The 15,547-nt window shown below is 40.9% G+C and overlaps 1 protein-coding gene across 2 annotated transcripts in view; it reads left to right on the top strand.

Annotated features, from left to right (window-relative positions):
* rora (RAR related orphan receptor A) overlaps window positions 1–15,547 on the top strand; it is a 200,124-nt gene that overhangs the window by 154,061 nt on the left and 30,516 nt on the right. The gene's annotated exons all lie outside the window — the stretch shown is intronic.

Below are 15,547 nucleotides of genomic sequence, written 5' to 3'. Positions count from 1 at the left end.
GAGCAGGACGGGTCCTCCCAGTCGCTCTGATGTTAATCTACGCGTAATCCCAGCCTTTCCAACCCCCTCCTCCCCTTCTCCTCCACTCAGACGTGCAACACACACACACTCACACACATACTGGAACCCGAAAAGTGCAGGCAGACATGCAGCACTCATGCATGCTTGCACATTCATATCTATGAGTGCATTCCTCATGCGTGTATGTGTGTGCGCATGTTATCAAACCCATAACCGCGCTGATGCCAGGCAGCTGTCACTCCGTGTTACATAAAAACGCCTGTAATTCTAATGTGCTCTGACACGTGCTGCTCTTCCTCTCTTCACCTGTCCAAAAAAATTGATGGAAAAAAATCTGCGAAATATTAAAAAATCATTTACGGCGATCTATATTTTATTAAACTATGAATGCTATATATAATAAGCTCTCCTAAAAATAGATAGATAAAAAAACACAATTTTGACATACTGGAGCTATTAAAAAGGACAGTTATTGTGTGAGACTGGCAGCTCTGGCCATTCTTACCTTTTTGGGTTACAATGCTCTTGGACAGTTCATTTTTGAAAGTCATTTCTAATAAGCCTGGCACCAGAAAGTGAGTTAATCTTATTGTGAGACTCATAAAAAAGGACCTTTTGACTCAGTGTCCTGTTATCTGCAATTTACAGGGGAGGTTTTTTTTTTATTAAATCATACACTTTGTGTGCAGGAGATAATACGCAGCGTGTAGAAATTCCTCTGAGTTCTTTAAAAGTGTTCAAATGAATGTTTACTTCGTTGAGAGCAAATACAGTTTGGATCTTTAGAACATATTTTGGTTCAGACAACAACAAAAAAGATAAAAGCTGTGTGGCAGATTTAGGCTTTGTGCTTGCTTTGAAGAGAAACAGTCTCCGTTAATGTCTTTCCAAGAGTCTATCAATTTTCATGCCTTTTTTTGTGTCCTTTTTTTAGTTTAATAGGGGGTCATGATGGAAAAATCTCTGAAATGAAATGAAATTGAAAGAATCAAATTAAAGATTAAGTTTTGCTGATTTTGCAATTTCTTTTTGAAAAATTATCTAAGATGAGGTACACAAAGACACGCACTTGAGTCTATTAACTGTATTCCAATCTTTCCTTTTTTTGTGTCTGTCTGTGGCGTTGTCTCTATAGCCTGCACTCGCATCAATCCCTCTCAACCCAGCCTCTCCACCACGCCACTGCCTCTTAAGTACCTAATTACCTGTAATGGTAACATCCCTCTCATTACCCAATGTAAATTACCGAGCCCACTCAGCACAATTAAGATAAAAAAAATATTTCAAACTTCATAGAAAAAAAAGAAGTTGTTTGATGTGCAGATTGAGGTGAAAAGGTATTCTCCGAGCACTAAAAATGAACCTATAAAATATATGTTTTTTAAATGTGTGTATGTGTTGACAGGAAGACAAAATTGGTTGAAAGCAGTAAACTCATGCGTGCAGACAGCACAAAGATGTGTGATTTAGCACGAGTGTGTACTAGACTGTGAAAAATGTTCCTGGGCCCTAGAGAAGGTAAAGGCAAATATCTTGTGATAGGCGCTTTAAGGCTATGTTAACAAGGCTGTAAATATTTGCTGGGGATTTGGCACTCTTTGTCTCTTCCTATCTGTGGCCGATTGAAGTGCTCACTGTGTGCTGCTGCAGGCTCTCGCACATCCAAGCAGAGGTTAACAAGATTGGCTCTTATCCAGTTTCAAACTGAGGATTTGCAGATTAAGTTGAAGGCAAATGTATAATAAGTCACCGGAAAAGAGTTTGTATTAAATGAGGACTGTATTAATACATTTTTAAGTCATTTTGATTTTTATTACCTGCGTCAAAAGTAAAATTTCCATCATTTTTGAGGGTTTTGATCTGAAAATGTCTCCCCCTAAAAAGTTTGGGAAGTTCTGAGGAGTGTGAGGTGTGCTGCAATTTCCTCGCCTGCTTGACTGTGTGTAAAAAGGTTGCGTAATGAGATATTGACTGCCCATTGAGAGCATGGATTTTTGATTTGGCTGCATGGAAGTTGGAAAAGGGACGGGAGATTCACTCCACAGAGGCGAGGAAACGAACTATTCTTGCTCAGTTTTGAAACCGATGCAGTTTTATGTAGTTCAGGCTTTTTTCTTTTCACTTTTTATAATATTAGGAATTTCTGAAGATGTTTGGAATCCAATTTGTAAAGCAAATAAATATTATGGCACGTGTCACCTAAGTTATCATCTCCAAGAAAAGTGAGCTGCAAAAATACACAGAAAATCAGACAGAAATGCAAATAAAATTCATCTAAACCTACATTTTCATCTACATTTAATCATACGAATAATCAATAGTTGCAATAATGATTACTGTGGGATTGTTTTCCTTTCCTCCCTCACTGTCAGTGTCATTGCAGATTTATGTCATAGTCAGATTGTTAATACTGTAACTGTTATCAACCAGGAATCTGTCAGTCACTTCTTCCTGTCAGTTACACCACGTATTTCTGACAGATTAACCTCATCACAGGCAAGGTCAAATGCCTCGCCTGCTCTGTGGCCTGTCAGACAGCAGGGCAGAGGAAACAACGGTGGCCACAAGCTGCAGGTGTGACATGATGGAGATCTGTGAAGCGTCCACACCAACTTCAGTTTAACTCTCCAGTCAGGTAAAACAGCGAGCAGGGCTTAGTCAAATGGTTCTAACTTAAGGGTAATTTCCTACTTTACTTTCACTCAGTATTCCATGATGCACTTATGGAGCCTTTGAAGTGTCTGCCTGTCATGCAGCATTTAAATGCTGATAAAATACTTCCTCTGTCAGCACTGGTTAGATATACCAGAGTTCTTTTTTTTTTTTTCTTAGCCACTTCCTCAGTAAAATGTCTGCAAAAATTGAATGTGATTTGTTTTCACTGCTTCCATTCAGAGACCAGCTTCCTTGGGTGGGAGCTGTTTATTTGTTTTCAAATTTTCCAAAATGACTGACGCTTGTGTGGACGGGCTTTTAGTCCACATGGTGTAAAAAGGAAAATGTCAGAAGGTGCATTAATGATAGGAAGTTACATTTCTTTGACCTTGTGCGTCTGGTCTTCCCTCACATGCTTTGCCGCTTGTGGTTTAAAAGTTAAGTGTTTAAAGAGCGAGAGAAGTTTTCCTCAGCTCTATTTGAACGTGCATCGTAGCATTGGCATTTCTTTTCTCCTCTGTGGGCCTCTGGAGGGCTGTCCATTGGCTTTTTTGAAGTTACATCAAAGAGGAAATGGGGGAGAAAAAGAAATATTGATTTTGCGTTTTGTCAGACTCGAACACCAAGGACAGAAAAACATGTAAGAAAAAAGGTGTTGGCAGTGGGGCAGGTCTGTCTCTTGTGAAGGAGCCAGAGGGAGATGGTGGTGGTGGTGGGGGACCAAGAGGTGTGGAGGAACACCGCAACTACTACAATGCCATGCGTCTGTCCCGGGGGTCTGATGCTCAGTCGAACACTTACATCATTTCTCCTTTCTTCTCTGGACTTAATGGGAGAGTAAATAAATCCCATTACTGTACAGACAGATCTGTTAACCCCCCCTCCCCCCACCACCATCACCTTTGAATGGCTCCTCCTGCTCCTCCATCAGGCCATTGACTCTCGATGTCTGACAGCGCAGCGCTCCACAGTTGACCTGCTTTTCCATGAACACCGAGCTGCTCTCTTCTCAGCTGTAATCAGATCTCTCTGCTAGACAAACATGCTGGCAGCAGGCAAGAAGAGGAGGATTGTTTTTGCGTTTTATCACCCTCATCCTCCTCTCTAGTCGGCCCAGCAGTGCTGAGACAAGACGGGAGTACTTTTTTTTTTTAGAGTTAATGTGACCCAGAGTGTCTGTCTGATAGTTTGTGATAAAAGCTTGTCACTGTTAGGCCTCTTTCAGCACTGGATTCTGCAGATATGATGGAGCGCTGTACTGTCATGTTTTCCCAAAACATTGTCTTTCACAGATTAAGTAGAAGGAGGAAACAGAGACTTGCAGCAGAAACCAGGGGGTAATGTCAAAGGTTTTGTCATTCTTAGATGACCTTCCCAATCTTGAGAGAGCCACTGTGGCATCATGGGAAGAAAGTGTGCTGCCACTTGATTGCAGAAGGCGTTTGATTACACGTACCAATAGAGGCCGTTACAGATTGTTATGTGTGTTTTTTTTGTTTTTGCAGGGTGCCATCATTTACACTCATCTGATCTGGTTTCATGAACTGAAGGGTCCTCCTGAACACTAGGGGGAGATCTTCCTGAGAGACGAGTGATGAAAAATTCAAAAAAATCTATTGCCACAGATTACGCGCAGCCAATCGACAGAATGTAACGAAGCATGTTTGAATTTCTAACCAAAGTGAAAACTAGTTTTCAAGGTTTGCCGCATTAAAGCGCCTCACTCCAAATATGATGCATGAAAGGAATTTATCCCCATAGATAACAAAGGAAAACAGCCTTGCTAGAGCAGTCTGCTTAAGATTGATTTTTATGCACATTAATTTATTTGAAATAAAAGAAATGCTGCTTCAGTGGTAATTACAAAGATGAAAGGAGGAAGAATGTGCAAGGCAATGAACTTTGTTAAAGGGATGGCGCACAGCTTTTTCAGGGACAGAGGTTTTTTTTAATCAAATCAAGCCCCATATTTAGACTCAATGTACGTTTTGAAACGAAAATTGCATTTGTGCACAGAAAAAAAAGAGCTTTGTTTCCATGTGTAGGGTAGGGCTTTGTCTTCTAATTCAGCAAGTTGGTTGAGTTGAACGGCACAGCGTCTGTCGGCACGTGTGTGCACGCTTCCCTGCTGGAGCACGGGGGTTAACTGGCTGTGGAGAGATCCTTGACCCATCTGAGATGAGCTCCCCGCCCCCTCCAGCAATGTGGAATTTCTGATTGCTGATTATTGCTGAGTTTATTCCCTATCGTGCTGAGCCTTTTGCATGTCAGGATCCATCGCTCCCCAGCAGAACTGATTAAGGAGCTGAAGCTGATGCTATAGCTCTCTGAAATTGCTGAAAGTCTCTGAGAGCCTAGTAATCTAGAGTGCAGCTGGAAATCATCCACTGACAACTGCTTCAGAGGGTTTCTTTTGGGGGGGGGTTGTTTTTTTGTTGTTTTTAAATGGGCTTTCTGGCATGTTTTTGTCTTTGTTCCCCTGGGTTTCTTGTTTCTGGATGAGAGCTCTCCATGTGCTGAGCGCAGGTCCTTGTCAACATGGCTGCTCAGCTTAGCCGAGTCCAGCAACAGCAACAACAGCGTCAGCAAAAAGCCTCGTTCAAAGTCTCAGAATTTGCTTATGAACACTCCGCTGACTGAAGTCAGACAAAAAGAAAAGAGAAAGGTGAAAAGCGGCCCCTTAACTGCTTTTTCATAGCTCACAGATTCAAATTTGTGGAACAAAAGCATCAAATGATCGTACAGGGAGCTCCTTTTATTTTTTATGATGTAAACTAACTGATTTTCTTGCTTTACATGAGGATGATTGGTAACAGTTTTTGGTAACAAAAAGGAGTATGTGAACAATGTAAATGCATGTTTCGTGCTTCCGTGTTCAAAACTCTAACATTTATGCAATTTTCTATTTTTGGTCGTTGAACCCCCGTTGAAAAATTAAACCAGGTTGGACTTTGACCAATCAGGGACTCAGATTTGGTAGTGACTTATGGATGACGTCCTTTTCAATTTACGAAGGTGTCAACCGTTTGTAAATTGTTCATGAAGGAGAAATTCATAATTTTTGTTAGTGCCAGGATTATATGATACCAAGTAATTTATATATATCGGAAAAATGCCATAAAAAAGTCTATTCCTGTGTTTTTGGCAAAACGTGTCAGTCTGCCATTACAGATGAAGGTAAGAGACGGGGAGAGCACAAGGCGACAGGTGAAGCCGATATTCCAAAAGAAGATGATTAGAGATCAACCACAGCATGTTTGGCACACCTTGCCCACTTTGGGCTGGTAAGGAAGTTGTTGTTTGATCTTTTGACATATGATTACATCAAGCTTTTGTGCTTTGATCTCATTATAGATTTTTTTCTTCCCCTCTCCGTCTCTCTTGATGTGGGATTATTATAATTTATACCTGGGGGGTTTTGCCTTTTTTTTTCCTCTGGCCTCAGCAAATTTGAGTAAACAGAGTATACATAGTAGATTAGCATTGTGTTCATTTACAAATTCTCATTAGCAGACCCAAAGGTAATTAATCAGGCACCCTGGTAAATAACTAGATAGAAGCCTTTGGAGTAATTTATTCCTTTTTGCCCAAACCAAGTGTGAGAAAAAGTTTGTGATCAATTTTTCCCTAGGTCTACTTTTTGTTTTGAAGATTTTTTTAAACATATTCCCTGTCATGTCAAAGTAATAGTATTTTTAACAGTTAAGAAACCTGTGGAAATGTTGCTAGCACTGTTTATTCTCAATAAAGGAAGTGCATAGCTTCAACACATTCTTGCAAGTAAAGTAACCTGAAGATGCTGGATTAGCTTTTTTATTATTTGCAACTTTTTGCCGTGTATGCACTTTCTTGTTGTTTCTAAGCTCCTGAAGCATTGCTTTAGAAAAAAAAAAAAAAAAAAAACAACTCACCTAACTATTTTCAACAACATATGTGCATCCTGCTGCTTTGGTAACAAGCACTGTTCCGTAGTCTTTACTCCAGCAGGTGCTTCTGCTTAAAAAAATTTAAATAAAAAGAGGACAAATCAGGTTAGTCAGAGTTATGTTGGGAATTTGTGTCTTGAAAAAAAGTGATAGGCATAAACCAGGTGTGTTGTCAGTAAAGTCAAGGAACTATTATATTCAATAGGATATATCAACAATAATAGGATATAATATATCAACAATAGGATATTTTAGCATAGAGTGATGGCACATTAAAAGCCCACAATCTCTCGACCACTGTGCTTGCACAAGCTTGGGACCTGCTTATTGACTGTATAAGAGAACTGGACTGAGTGAGTGTGACGTCACCTGTAGAAAATGGCTTACTCTGACGAAAATTATGTAAAACTTTTTGGAATTAAGTTTTTCTGACAAACATATTTACTGAGTAATAGCTGTTTATTTTTCTGTAGAAGTCTATAGGATTTTGGCTTCTTGGAGCCAGTGGGTGCTTCCTATTCGGAATGCGATGGGAGAGGGGGTCACTCAGTCCAGTTCTCATTTACAGTCAATGGAACTACTTAAAACATGCAAATCATAAAATAAATGGATGCAATATAAATATCGTGTTCAGATTTGAGTGCTAATTTGTCACTGGTGCTTCTTTAGCTGTGCTAGGTGCATTGACAAGAACATATCATGGCCACACCCAAACAACTCTTTTACCAAAACATATTAATCAAGGTCCAAAAAGCGCTGTTTAAATTTGAGGTTGACCATGCAAGAAAAAAAGGATATAAGTTTATATCTACCTGTGAATTTGGTTGAAATTAGGTATGAAGTGTGAGAGATGTTTGATTTGAAGTTACTCTACATAGTTCTGCATAAAGCAAAAAAAAAATAAATTAAAGCTAAAGAATGTAAAGATTTGAGTTGGACAAAAAAAACTTTTCTTTTATTCAATGTTTTAATTAAAGAAATAAAGAAATTAGTTGTGTGCTACCTTTTTTTGAATGATTGTTGGATTGTGGGTTCATTGGAAACCCATGATCATGTGTTTGCCTGCATCCATATGCAGCAACAATAACATACATGATTAAGTATTGCAAGAATAGCTTTTTGACTGTCCCCCCCCCCCCCCCCCCCCCCCCCCCCCCAAGGCTCAGTCTTTCACCAAGCCAATTTAAATTGTTCTGTTTTAATTTTAAACACATGCATTCACCGCTGGGCTATTATATGGATATATGTGCGTTCACATGACAGATTTGATGCCGCAGTGTGTATCCCATGAGCTACCACAAAAAGCTTCTAATAATGAAGGGTTTATTTTTAAAACTCCAGGAAAGGCTTTCTGCAGATTAATTCTAGCGTTTGGTTCCATTGTGGCAGAAACAAATTGGGCTTTACAGAATTAGTGTGTTTGCTACATAAATCTCAGATCTCTGTTCCTAAAACATACAATTGCGGTTAATGTGATTGGATGCATCTGCCGTGCCTTGGTGTGAAAAAAAAGTATATATATATATAGATATATATATATATATTGTACAATAAAAGCAAACCTGTGCAGAATGGATTACTTGAGAGCTCAAAGTGCAGTAATAATGGTTTGGTGCTTTCTACTATGGACCAGGTGTGTTGTCCAAATACAATATGGATGTGCAGGGCTGCGTGTGTACCTCAGTGTTGGAAGACTATTTGCTGAAGGTCATTTGGGATCATAGTGTGCCATTAATAATTCCTGAAAGCATCCAACATCTCCATCTGTTCTGGTACATCCATCGCTCCACTTCAAAGACAAAAGCAGTATCTGCAGGTTGGCATTAAACTTGCCCGCAGGCTAAGATGTTGGAGGTGGGATTCTTTGATTCTTTTTTGAGAAAACATGTCTGGTCATCAGGTCTTGCTTCCAAAATACTAGCTAATTAATGTATGTTTGCTCCCTCAGCTCAAACTCCAGAGCATACAATTACACACAAAAACAAATGCACGTTTAGTGGAGTACGTTATGTTGCATTGATGTTCGGCTGTGTGTGTTCGTAGGTTTTTGCTGCTAATTCCACACATCCACTCAAAAGGCGGCTGGCAACGCTGCAGGGATGCAATTACCACCCTTCATCATTTCCAGCCAGTCAGCTTGACAATGTGTTAACTGAAAAATTATCAAAGTTGATTTTACATGACTCGCTTAATCACACTCATTGTGTTCCTGCGTGTAGAATTGTAAAATAACAGGTATCGGCCCATGCACACGTCATTCAGGGCAGGTGAAAAAAAACAAACAGGTCTCATTGACGAGCCCACTTCAGATACGTAGGACTCCTGCGGGGAGTAAATGGATGTTATTGCAGCAGTGCATGCTGCCTGGGCCTGGCGGGCACAGTAGGCGAGGAGGCAAGTGTCTGGCAGAGTGAAAGATGGCAGTGTGCAAGGAGAGTGTGTGCACGCAGCTGAGGCCGTGACAGTAAACAGTGAGACTCCTGCTCCTGCTGCTTCATCTTTCTCTGCCAATGATGGATCTTCACTTTGGTCTCGTGAATAACACCGGGCCAGCTCTCATGAAGGTCTAAGATAACAAATGTGAAGAAAATCAACCCAAAGAGTCGGTTGTTTGCATAGAATTAGGGAGGTAAACACAAGCTCACAGTTAAGACCCTTACATTTATTCCGAGTGGTTTGCTGATGAAGCACCTGCATCTGTGACTAAGTCCACCATCGTCTAGCCCCAGGCCCCTGTGCTCTACTGTAGGGCTTACCAGCAAGTCCACTCAAATCATCATCAGCACCAAACTGCTTAGGCTGGCTAATTTGAATTTTACATCTCTGCTGACTCATAACCCTGTCAGGACCTTTCTTCTTTATCTTTTCTGTGCCTTCAGTGGTTCAGGAACACAAGTAAAAACAAGATCTCCCAAATTGCTACCAAGCCACAACTGCTGTAAATGTTGTCAAAGGTTTGGGTAATTGTGATTTATAAGTAGGATCATACCTGGAGGTTCTCTGCTGTCTGTAAGGTAGTTGTTTTGCTGTTTTTATTTATAGTATTTCAACAGGAGTTAATGGCTTTGTCAGAGGAGGCTGGTGAGATGGCAGATAAAGGATTCTGGCCGATGACACACTTGGACTAGTCGGGTAAGAGCCAGCGTGGCAACGTGCCGGCCGCTGCGCTCGGACAGCAGCTCCGATCAGCTTGATAAAGAGGGACTGATTGAGTTCTGTACATCCGCAGGAAGCTGAGTGCTGGGGTTCAAGGTTATCTGGACAAATCAGACACCTGTTTCCATTCAAACCCTCCTCAAGCATCAGCCACCTCTTCCTGGGCAAACCGGCAAATTAGCAATTCTGATGTCTGCAAGCAGGTCTTGTTAAAGAAGGCCTTTGAATCTGAATGGCGTGATTAAACTTTCATATTCGTCTGGGGGAAATGCTGTATATACAATCCCAACAAGCTCTTTTTATTTCTCAAGACATAGACTTCAGATGAGATGTGAGAACACAAACCCCTCAGCGGGATTATGTAGACGACGTCAAAGGGATGACCCTTTGCTCAAATTATACCGTAAATTATATAGTCTTTTTTAGCCATTCTAGTTCATGTAATAACTGTATAAAATGTTTAGTGGTATAAAATGAAAAAAGCAAATGCAGATGCTTGGAGAAATTGAATATAGAGGCTGTAATTTCATACGACGGCTCACAGCAGTTTAGAGATTGACACAGTCTTGGTAAAAACTGCAAACCAAGCCTTGGATGGCCATTATGTGAGATGGTCTTATCAGGCTCTGCCTCCCGCCAAGCTCCATCCCAGCTTCCCTCTGCTCCTCTTTGCCAGGACACCCCAAACACGGGCCTTCATTAGCGGGGCTAAATATCCATTCTCTGCAATCTCTACCATTTCTTGCCTAAAGGCAATCCGATAATTACCTGTTCTTTTTTCCACTCCTTCTGGCCAGCAGGGAAGTGTTCTGACTTGCATTAGTTTGCATGAAATATTATCAGAATATTGCACATTGCTCCATTCTGCAGCCTCTAAGACCGAAAATATGCAGTCGCAGGAGGAGTGATTGACAGGTGTCTGTCTTTTATGTTCCTCAGAGAATAGGGGCTTTGTTCTGGAGTTACAGCAAGAATTGTGATGGTAGAAGCAATGGCATAATGTGTATAAAAGGCTTTGTTGCTTTGTTTAACCTCTGTTTGCCATTGTTTTTTATGCTGCAGTGCACTTTGTTACCTGCAGTGTAGGTGCAAAAAGAACTTTCTGAATTGAAGCTGCTTCTGTGAGTGTTCCCCACTGAAAAATTAGCACGGTTCCAGCAGAAGACTTTCTTTTGAATGTGCTGGAGGAAGCTGTGGATTCGTGCAAATCACTGAAAACCAGGAATGTTTAGTCATTTTAATCAACAGTGAGGACAAAAATTCAAGGGGTCCTTTGACCTGCACATTCTATCTCATGCATGTATTCTTTCATGCAAATAGTGTCCAGTGTCTCTAGGGGAATCAGATTTATTGTCACATCAAAATGAAATGAGCTCTCGTTAACACGCATCATAACGACGGAATTACTCAGCATAAAATTGTGCTTAACCCTCATATGATGCAGGAATTTCTAGTTTGTGTATTGGCACATCATGCAGTATAATTGGAGAAATACAACGCTTTCTCTGTTCACGGGAATGCCAATGCGCATTTTTTGCTGTTTTATAACAGCCAAGCCCCAAACACGAGAAGATTGATTGTAGGCAATTTAAAAAATGTCTTTAAATGACATTCATGGATGCACGTCGAAATGCAAAAAGGAAGTCGAGTGGAGCTGAGGGTCTGTCTGATACTGAGTTGTTGTTGATGCATGAGTTTAAGCCCATTCAATGGCTCCACTTGCCCCGCTGTGGAAAGCAGTGATGATTTTGGACTTTGTGACGGTCACTTTAATCTCTAATGAAGGCTCGTCGCTGGCTCTGCTCAGCCCTCTGATAGCGGAGCAGTCATAAACAAGCCTGTCAGGGGGATTGCAGTGCTAGCAGTGCAAATGGCAAAAGAAAACCCTTGGGAGCAAGCTATGCTTGCATTACGGTGTAATTCAGATATATTGAAGCTCTGAGAAGACAGACTATCATATGAGAAAATTCTTCTCCTCTCCACTTTACAAGCTTACTGCATGACTAAATCACCGCATACCTTCACTTTTCCATTTTCCCCCTTTTTTAGAATAAACATTACCCACATTAGCGCCTTTATATGAGTTCCAGTTTTACTGTAGGCTGTCAGGAGGTCAGTGTCTTTCATGAAACCCAGAGCCGATACTAAAATTCCATCAGGCTTTTTATTCGGCTCCAAAAAAACACTCCGGTTCTAAGATTGCATCACAAATTGACCATAAAATGTGTGTTCTTAAATTCAGTCAGGGCATGTTATGGTATGTGCTTTCTTTAGTTTAACAACTTTACCATACAAATCAAGACGATTTCATGTTTAACATCTATTGCGAGATGTAATTGCGTGCTCAAATGATTCTGTGAAACTGATTACTGGTTGCTCTGTGTTCTGACACATCCTCTGCTCATGCAGCATGTGCGACAGCTGGTTAGTAATTAGAATAATCTTCTCCCTGGTAGTGATTTAGCTTTCATAACTGCAGCTTACCTCAAATTGAAAATAAATTTATAGATAAATGCCTGCGCTGTTCCAACAAATTATATCGCTGTAACTCAAAGGAGCCAAGCTGTTTATTTTGGTACTAAAAGAGCAATCAGAGTAAACAAACAAAGAGCTGTACCAATACTGTCAGATTATTAATGATGCTACCCAGCGGTGACAATACATACAGATGATTATTTTTCCACACATTCTGCCCCTCGACATCATGATAATTGCATGTATGCTTTATTTTTTCTATATCTTGTTGTCATTATAGATTATGGAGATAATTGCTGCGAGTTTACTATGTAAGTGAGAAGCAGATTTGTGTTGCCATCCAAAGCACGTGGAGTTGAGTCTTTGAAATCTGCTAATTTTCTTAAGTTTAGCCATAATATGTGTTGACGCATATACCACCAGCTGACAATGTGGCGATGGAGCCATACGTGTGATGTATTGTTTTTCCCGCCGTGGTCTGTTCCACCGTATATCTGGGCAAATCCCGTGGCGATGTGGTGGGGAATCTGTCATGGAGAAGGCATAAGCCTTTCATATGCACAGTAGAGATAAGAGGCAGCCATTTTATCAGACGAGCTGTCGCTCTGACATGCTCGCGTCCCTGGGAGCGCCTCCAGAAACACGTCCCTTTAATGACACGGCCTGAGCTCGCCAGAGGACGCCCAGTTTGTTTCCAGCCCTTAACCTGACAATTATGCCAATTACACAAGGCAGCAGTGTTGACAAACACGCTGGGAGAATTGCTGTGGCTGATTGATAGCTGAGTTCTGAAGTCTCCTGCTGTGATCTCTTCTGTAATTTGACTAGAATGGAGGAAAATCGCAATAGCTTTAACAGAAAATTGCCTGAGCTTTGTTCTTCTGTAATGTGATGTTTGTGCCAGATGAAATGGCAGACAAAATTCTGGTGTGTCAAGATGGTAGAGAGAGAAATGATGGGCTCGCTGAGAGGGGCTTGTTTCAGATCATAGAGGGTGTCACAGTGTTTCCTGACAGACCTGGGAAGCGGAGTAAAAAGTTGTAGCAGCTCATATACCTTCAGAAAATGATATGCCAAGTACTGACCCAGCACCGTTTGCTGCTACCTCTGTAATCCCTAACCAGCATTCCTTCTGCCACCTTGCTGGAAGTGGAGCTTCCTTCGAGATGAGGCAGCAGACAATGCCAATATAGAAGCACGCTTTCTGCTCTCTTGCTGAAGCATGACGTGTGAGCTCTTGGTTAGGATGTACTAAAGCCTTTTCAGCAAGTTTTTTGAGCAAGTACATCATCAGCCTATTTGCAAAAAATATTGTTTTGATAAGCACAAATCTTTTTGCAAATATTGGGTTTACTTTTGGAACTTGATAAGCGAGTTTCTGTCTCGAAACAATAGGAAGCACTGTAAATTGTTTTGTTTTATAAAATGCTGTGAATTTTTATGCATGACATTATGACCTTTTTTTTCCTGTTTCCTTCCTTTTTAAATGTGTTATTTTAAAATTTGTGCAGGAATTTCAATGTGAGAACATCCTGGCTTATGGTTCAACATGGAGGGCCGGATCAGTTTCGTAACTAGTCACCTGAGCCCTGATCTGTTCTTGTTTCAGCAGCTAAAGTTACACCACTGGTTTAGCTAAAGATTTTCCTTAAAACTGGAATCAGATTTGATTCTTTGGACGTGTTACTTAGAACTGGGAAATTTTTTTACAAGAACATGAAAAAACAGCAAGGCGTTACCTGTTGTGAGGGAGCTCAATGAGAGGCCCTTCACTCCTCTTATGTAAGAAGCTGTAAGCTGGAATTGGCAAACATTAGAGGTCATCTGGTTATTGGGATAGTGCAACTATTTACAGTTGGAAAGTGAGAGGCAAACAGTTCTTATTGCCACTTATTGTGAGCCCAGAAGGTGACGAAGCACTAATGCAGTTACATCATAAAGCTGCATTGAGTTCAAGCTTGTCAAATTGGCTTGGGTTCAGTTATATTAACACTGCCAGTAAGTGTAAGTGGTTCATCTGTGAAAATCTATTCCTCTTTCAGGGCCTTGAAGACAGTATTGTCCTCTTGTTGGCGAAATGCAATCGGAGCTGTTTGTTGGAAATGTCAGCAGTCCGGTAAACATTTTAAACTGCTGGGATTTACACCCGTGTTTGATGAGAGCAAGGAATCCATTAGTGTCCATTTAAATTACTTCAGCCAAACCACTGACGCTAACCGCCCCTCACAAGCAGTTTATTGATTAAGAGCAGTTTCCACTGGACTTGCGTAACTAGCGTCCTGCATTACCTTAACAAAATTGAGTATTCCCGTTAAAGGCAAAAAAAGGAGTATTATGAGTGAAAATCTAAGTTTGTGTCATCAAAAAACGCTCAAGCATTAGCACTGCATTATTTTTAGCCGATGGGGTCACCTTTGTCAATGTGGACAGAATGAGACAGGAAAACCTTGTAAAGAGTTGTTCTTGTCAGTGTAGCGTGCTGCATTTTCTCGCAACTTAAAATACAGCCCCTTGTCATCCCGTTAACAACCACAGAAACATTCATCACTCGCTGAACTTTGCGAGATGTTTCCAGGCATCACTACTAGCAGTGTCTGTGTCGGGCGGATTTAGATTGCTGTTGGATGCATCTGTCTTAATTCAGTCAACGTGTTTTTTAACCCCTCCTTTGGTTTTGTTAACAGAGAAAAGCATTGTCAATCAGGTGTACTAATGGGAGTGTGCATTCTGTAATTCCCTCAAAGGGAATGATAAATTGAAAAGAGTTTGCAACCTTTTAACACACTCGCACACTCCAGCGCTGACAGTCAAGCTCCATTATCTGACAGCTTGGAGAGGTTAAAAATAACTGTGCTTGCAGCAAATTAGACGTATCATTTGGCTTCTAAGTGAGAGATGAATCTTTGTGTGGATGCTCCTGCCATGCCGTGACACGGGGGCAATATATCAGGCTGTGTTTGGCTGTCTTTCTCATAAACTCCAAATGGAATTGTAAACAGATGAAGCAATTTTATACCAAATGTATTCTGTCTCAGTTGCTCCTGTGCTGCAGCCCAGCTACACCAAAGAAATATACATTGTTGCCCCATGCACTCCAAAGCCAAAGTATAAATCATAATTTGGCCGCTTGCCGGGGTGTTGCCATCGCTCAAAGCCAATCCTCCAAGTGTTTTTTATGTTACTTTTTTTATCAGATCATAAATCTTGTGTTATTGCACATATAAAATCATGAGATCCCGCATGCTTGCATGTCTTCTTATGCGCGCAGGCATCGCTGTAAACCCGTACATGTTTTTTAAAACAACTCGGCATAC

The sequence above is a fragment of the Oryzias latipes genome, chromosome 6 (assembly GCF_002234675.1).
Source record: "Oryzias latipes chromosome 6, ASM223467v1".
Classification (NCBI taxonomy): Eukaryota; Metazoa; Chordata; class Actinopteri; order Beloniformes; family Adrianichthyidae; genus Oryzias; species Oryzias latipes.
Note: the sequence above shows the minus strand (reverse complement) of the source record. Positions and strands in the feature narration are given on the sequence as shown.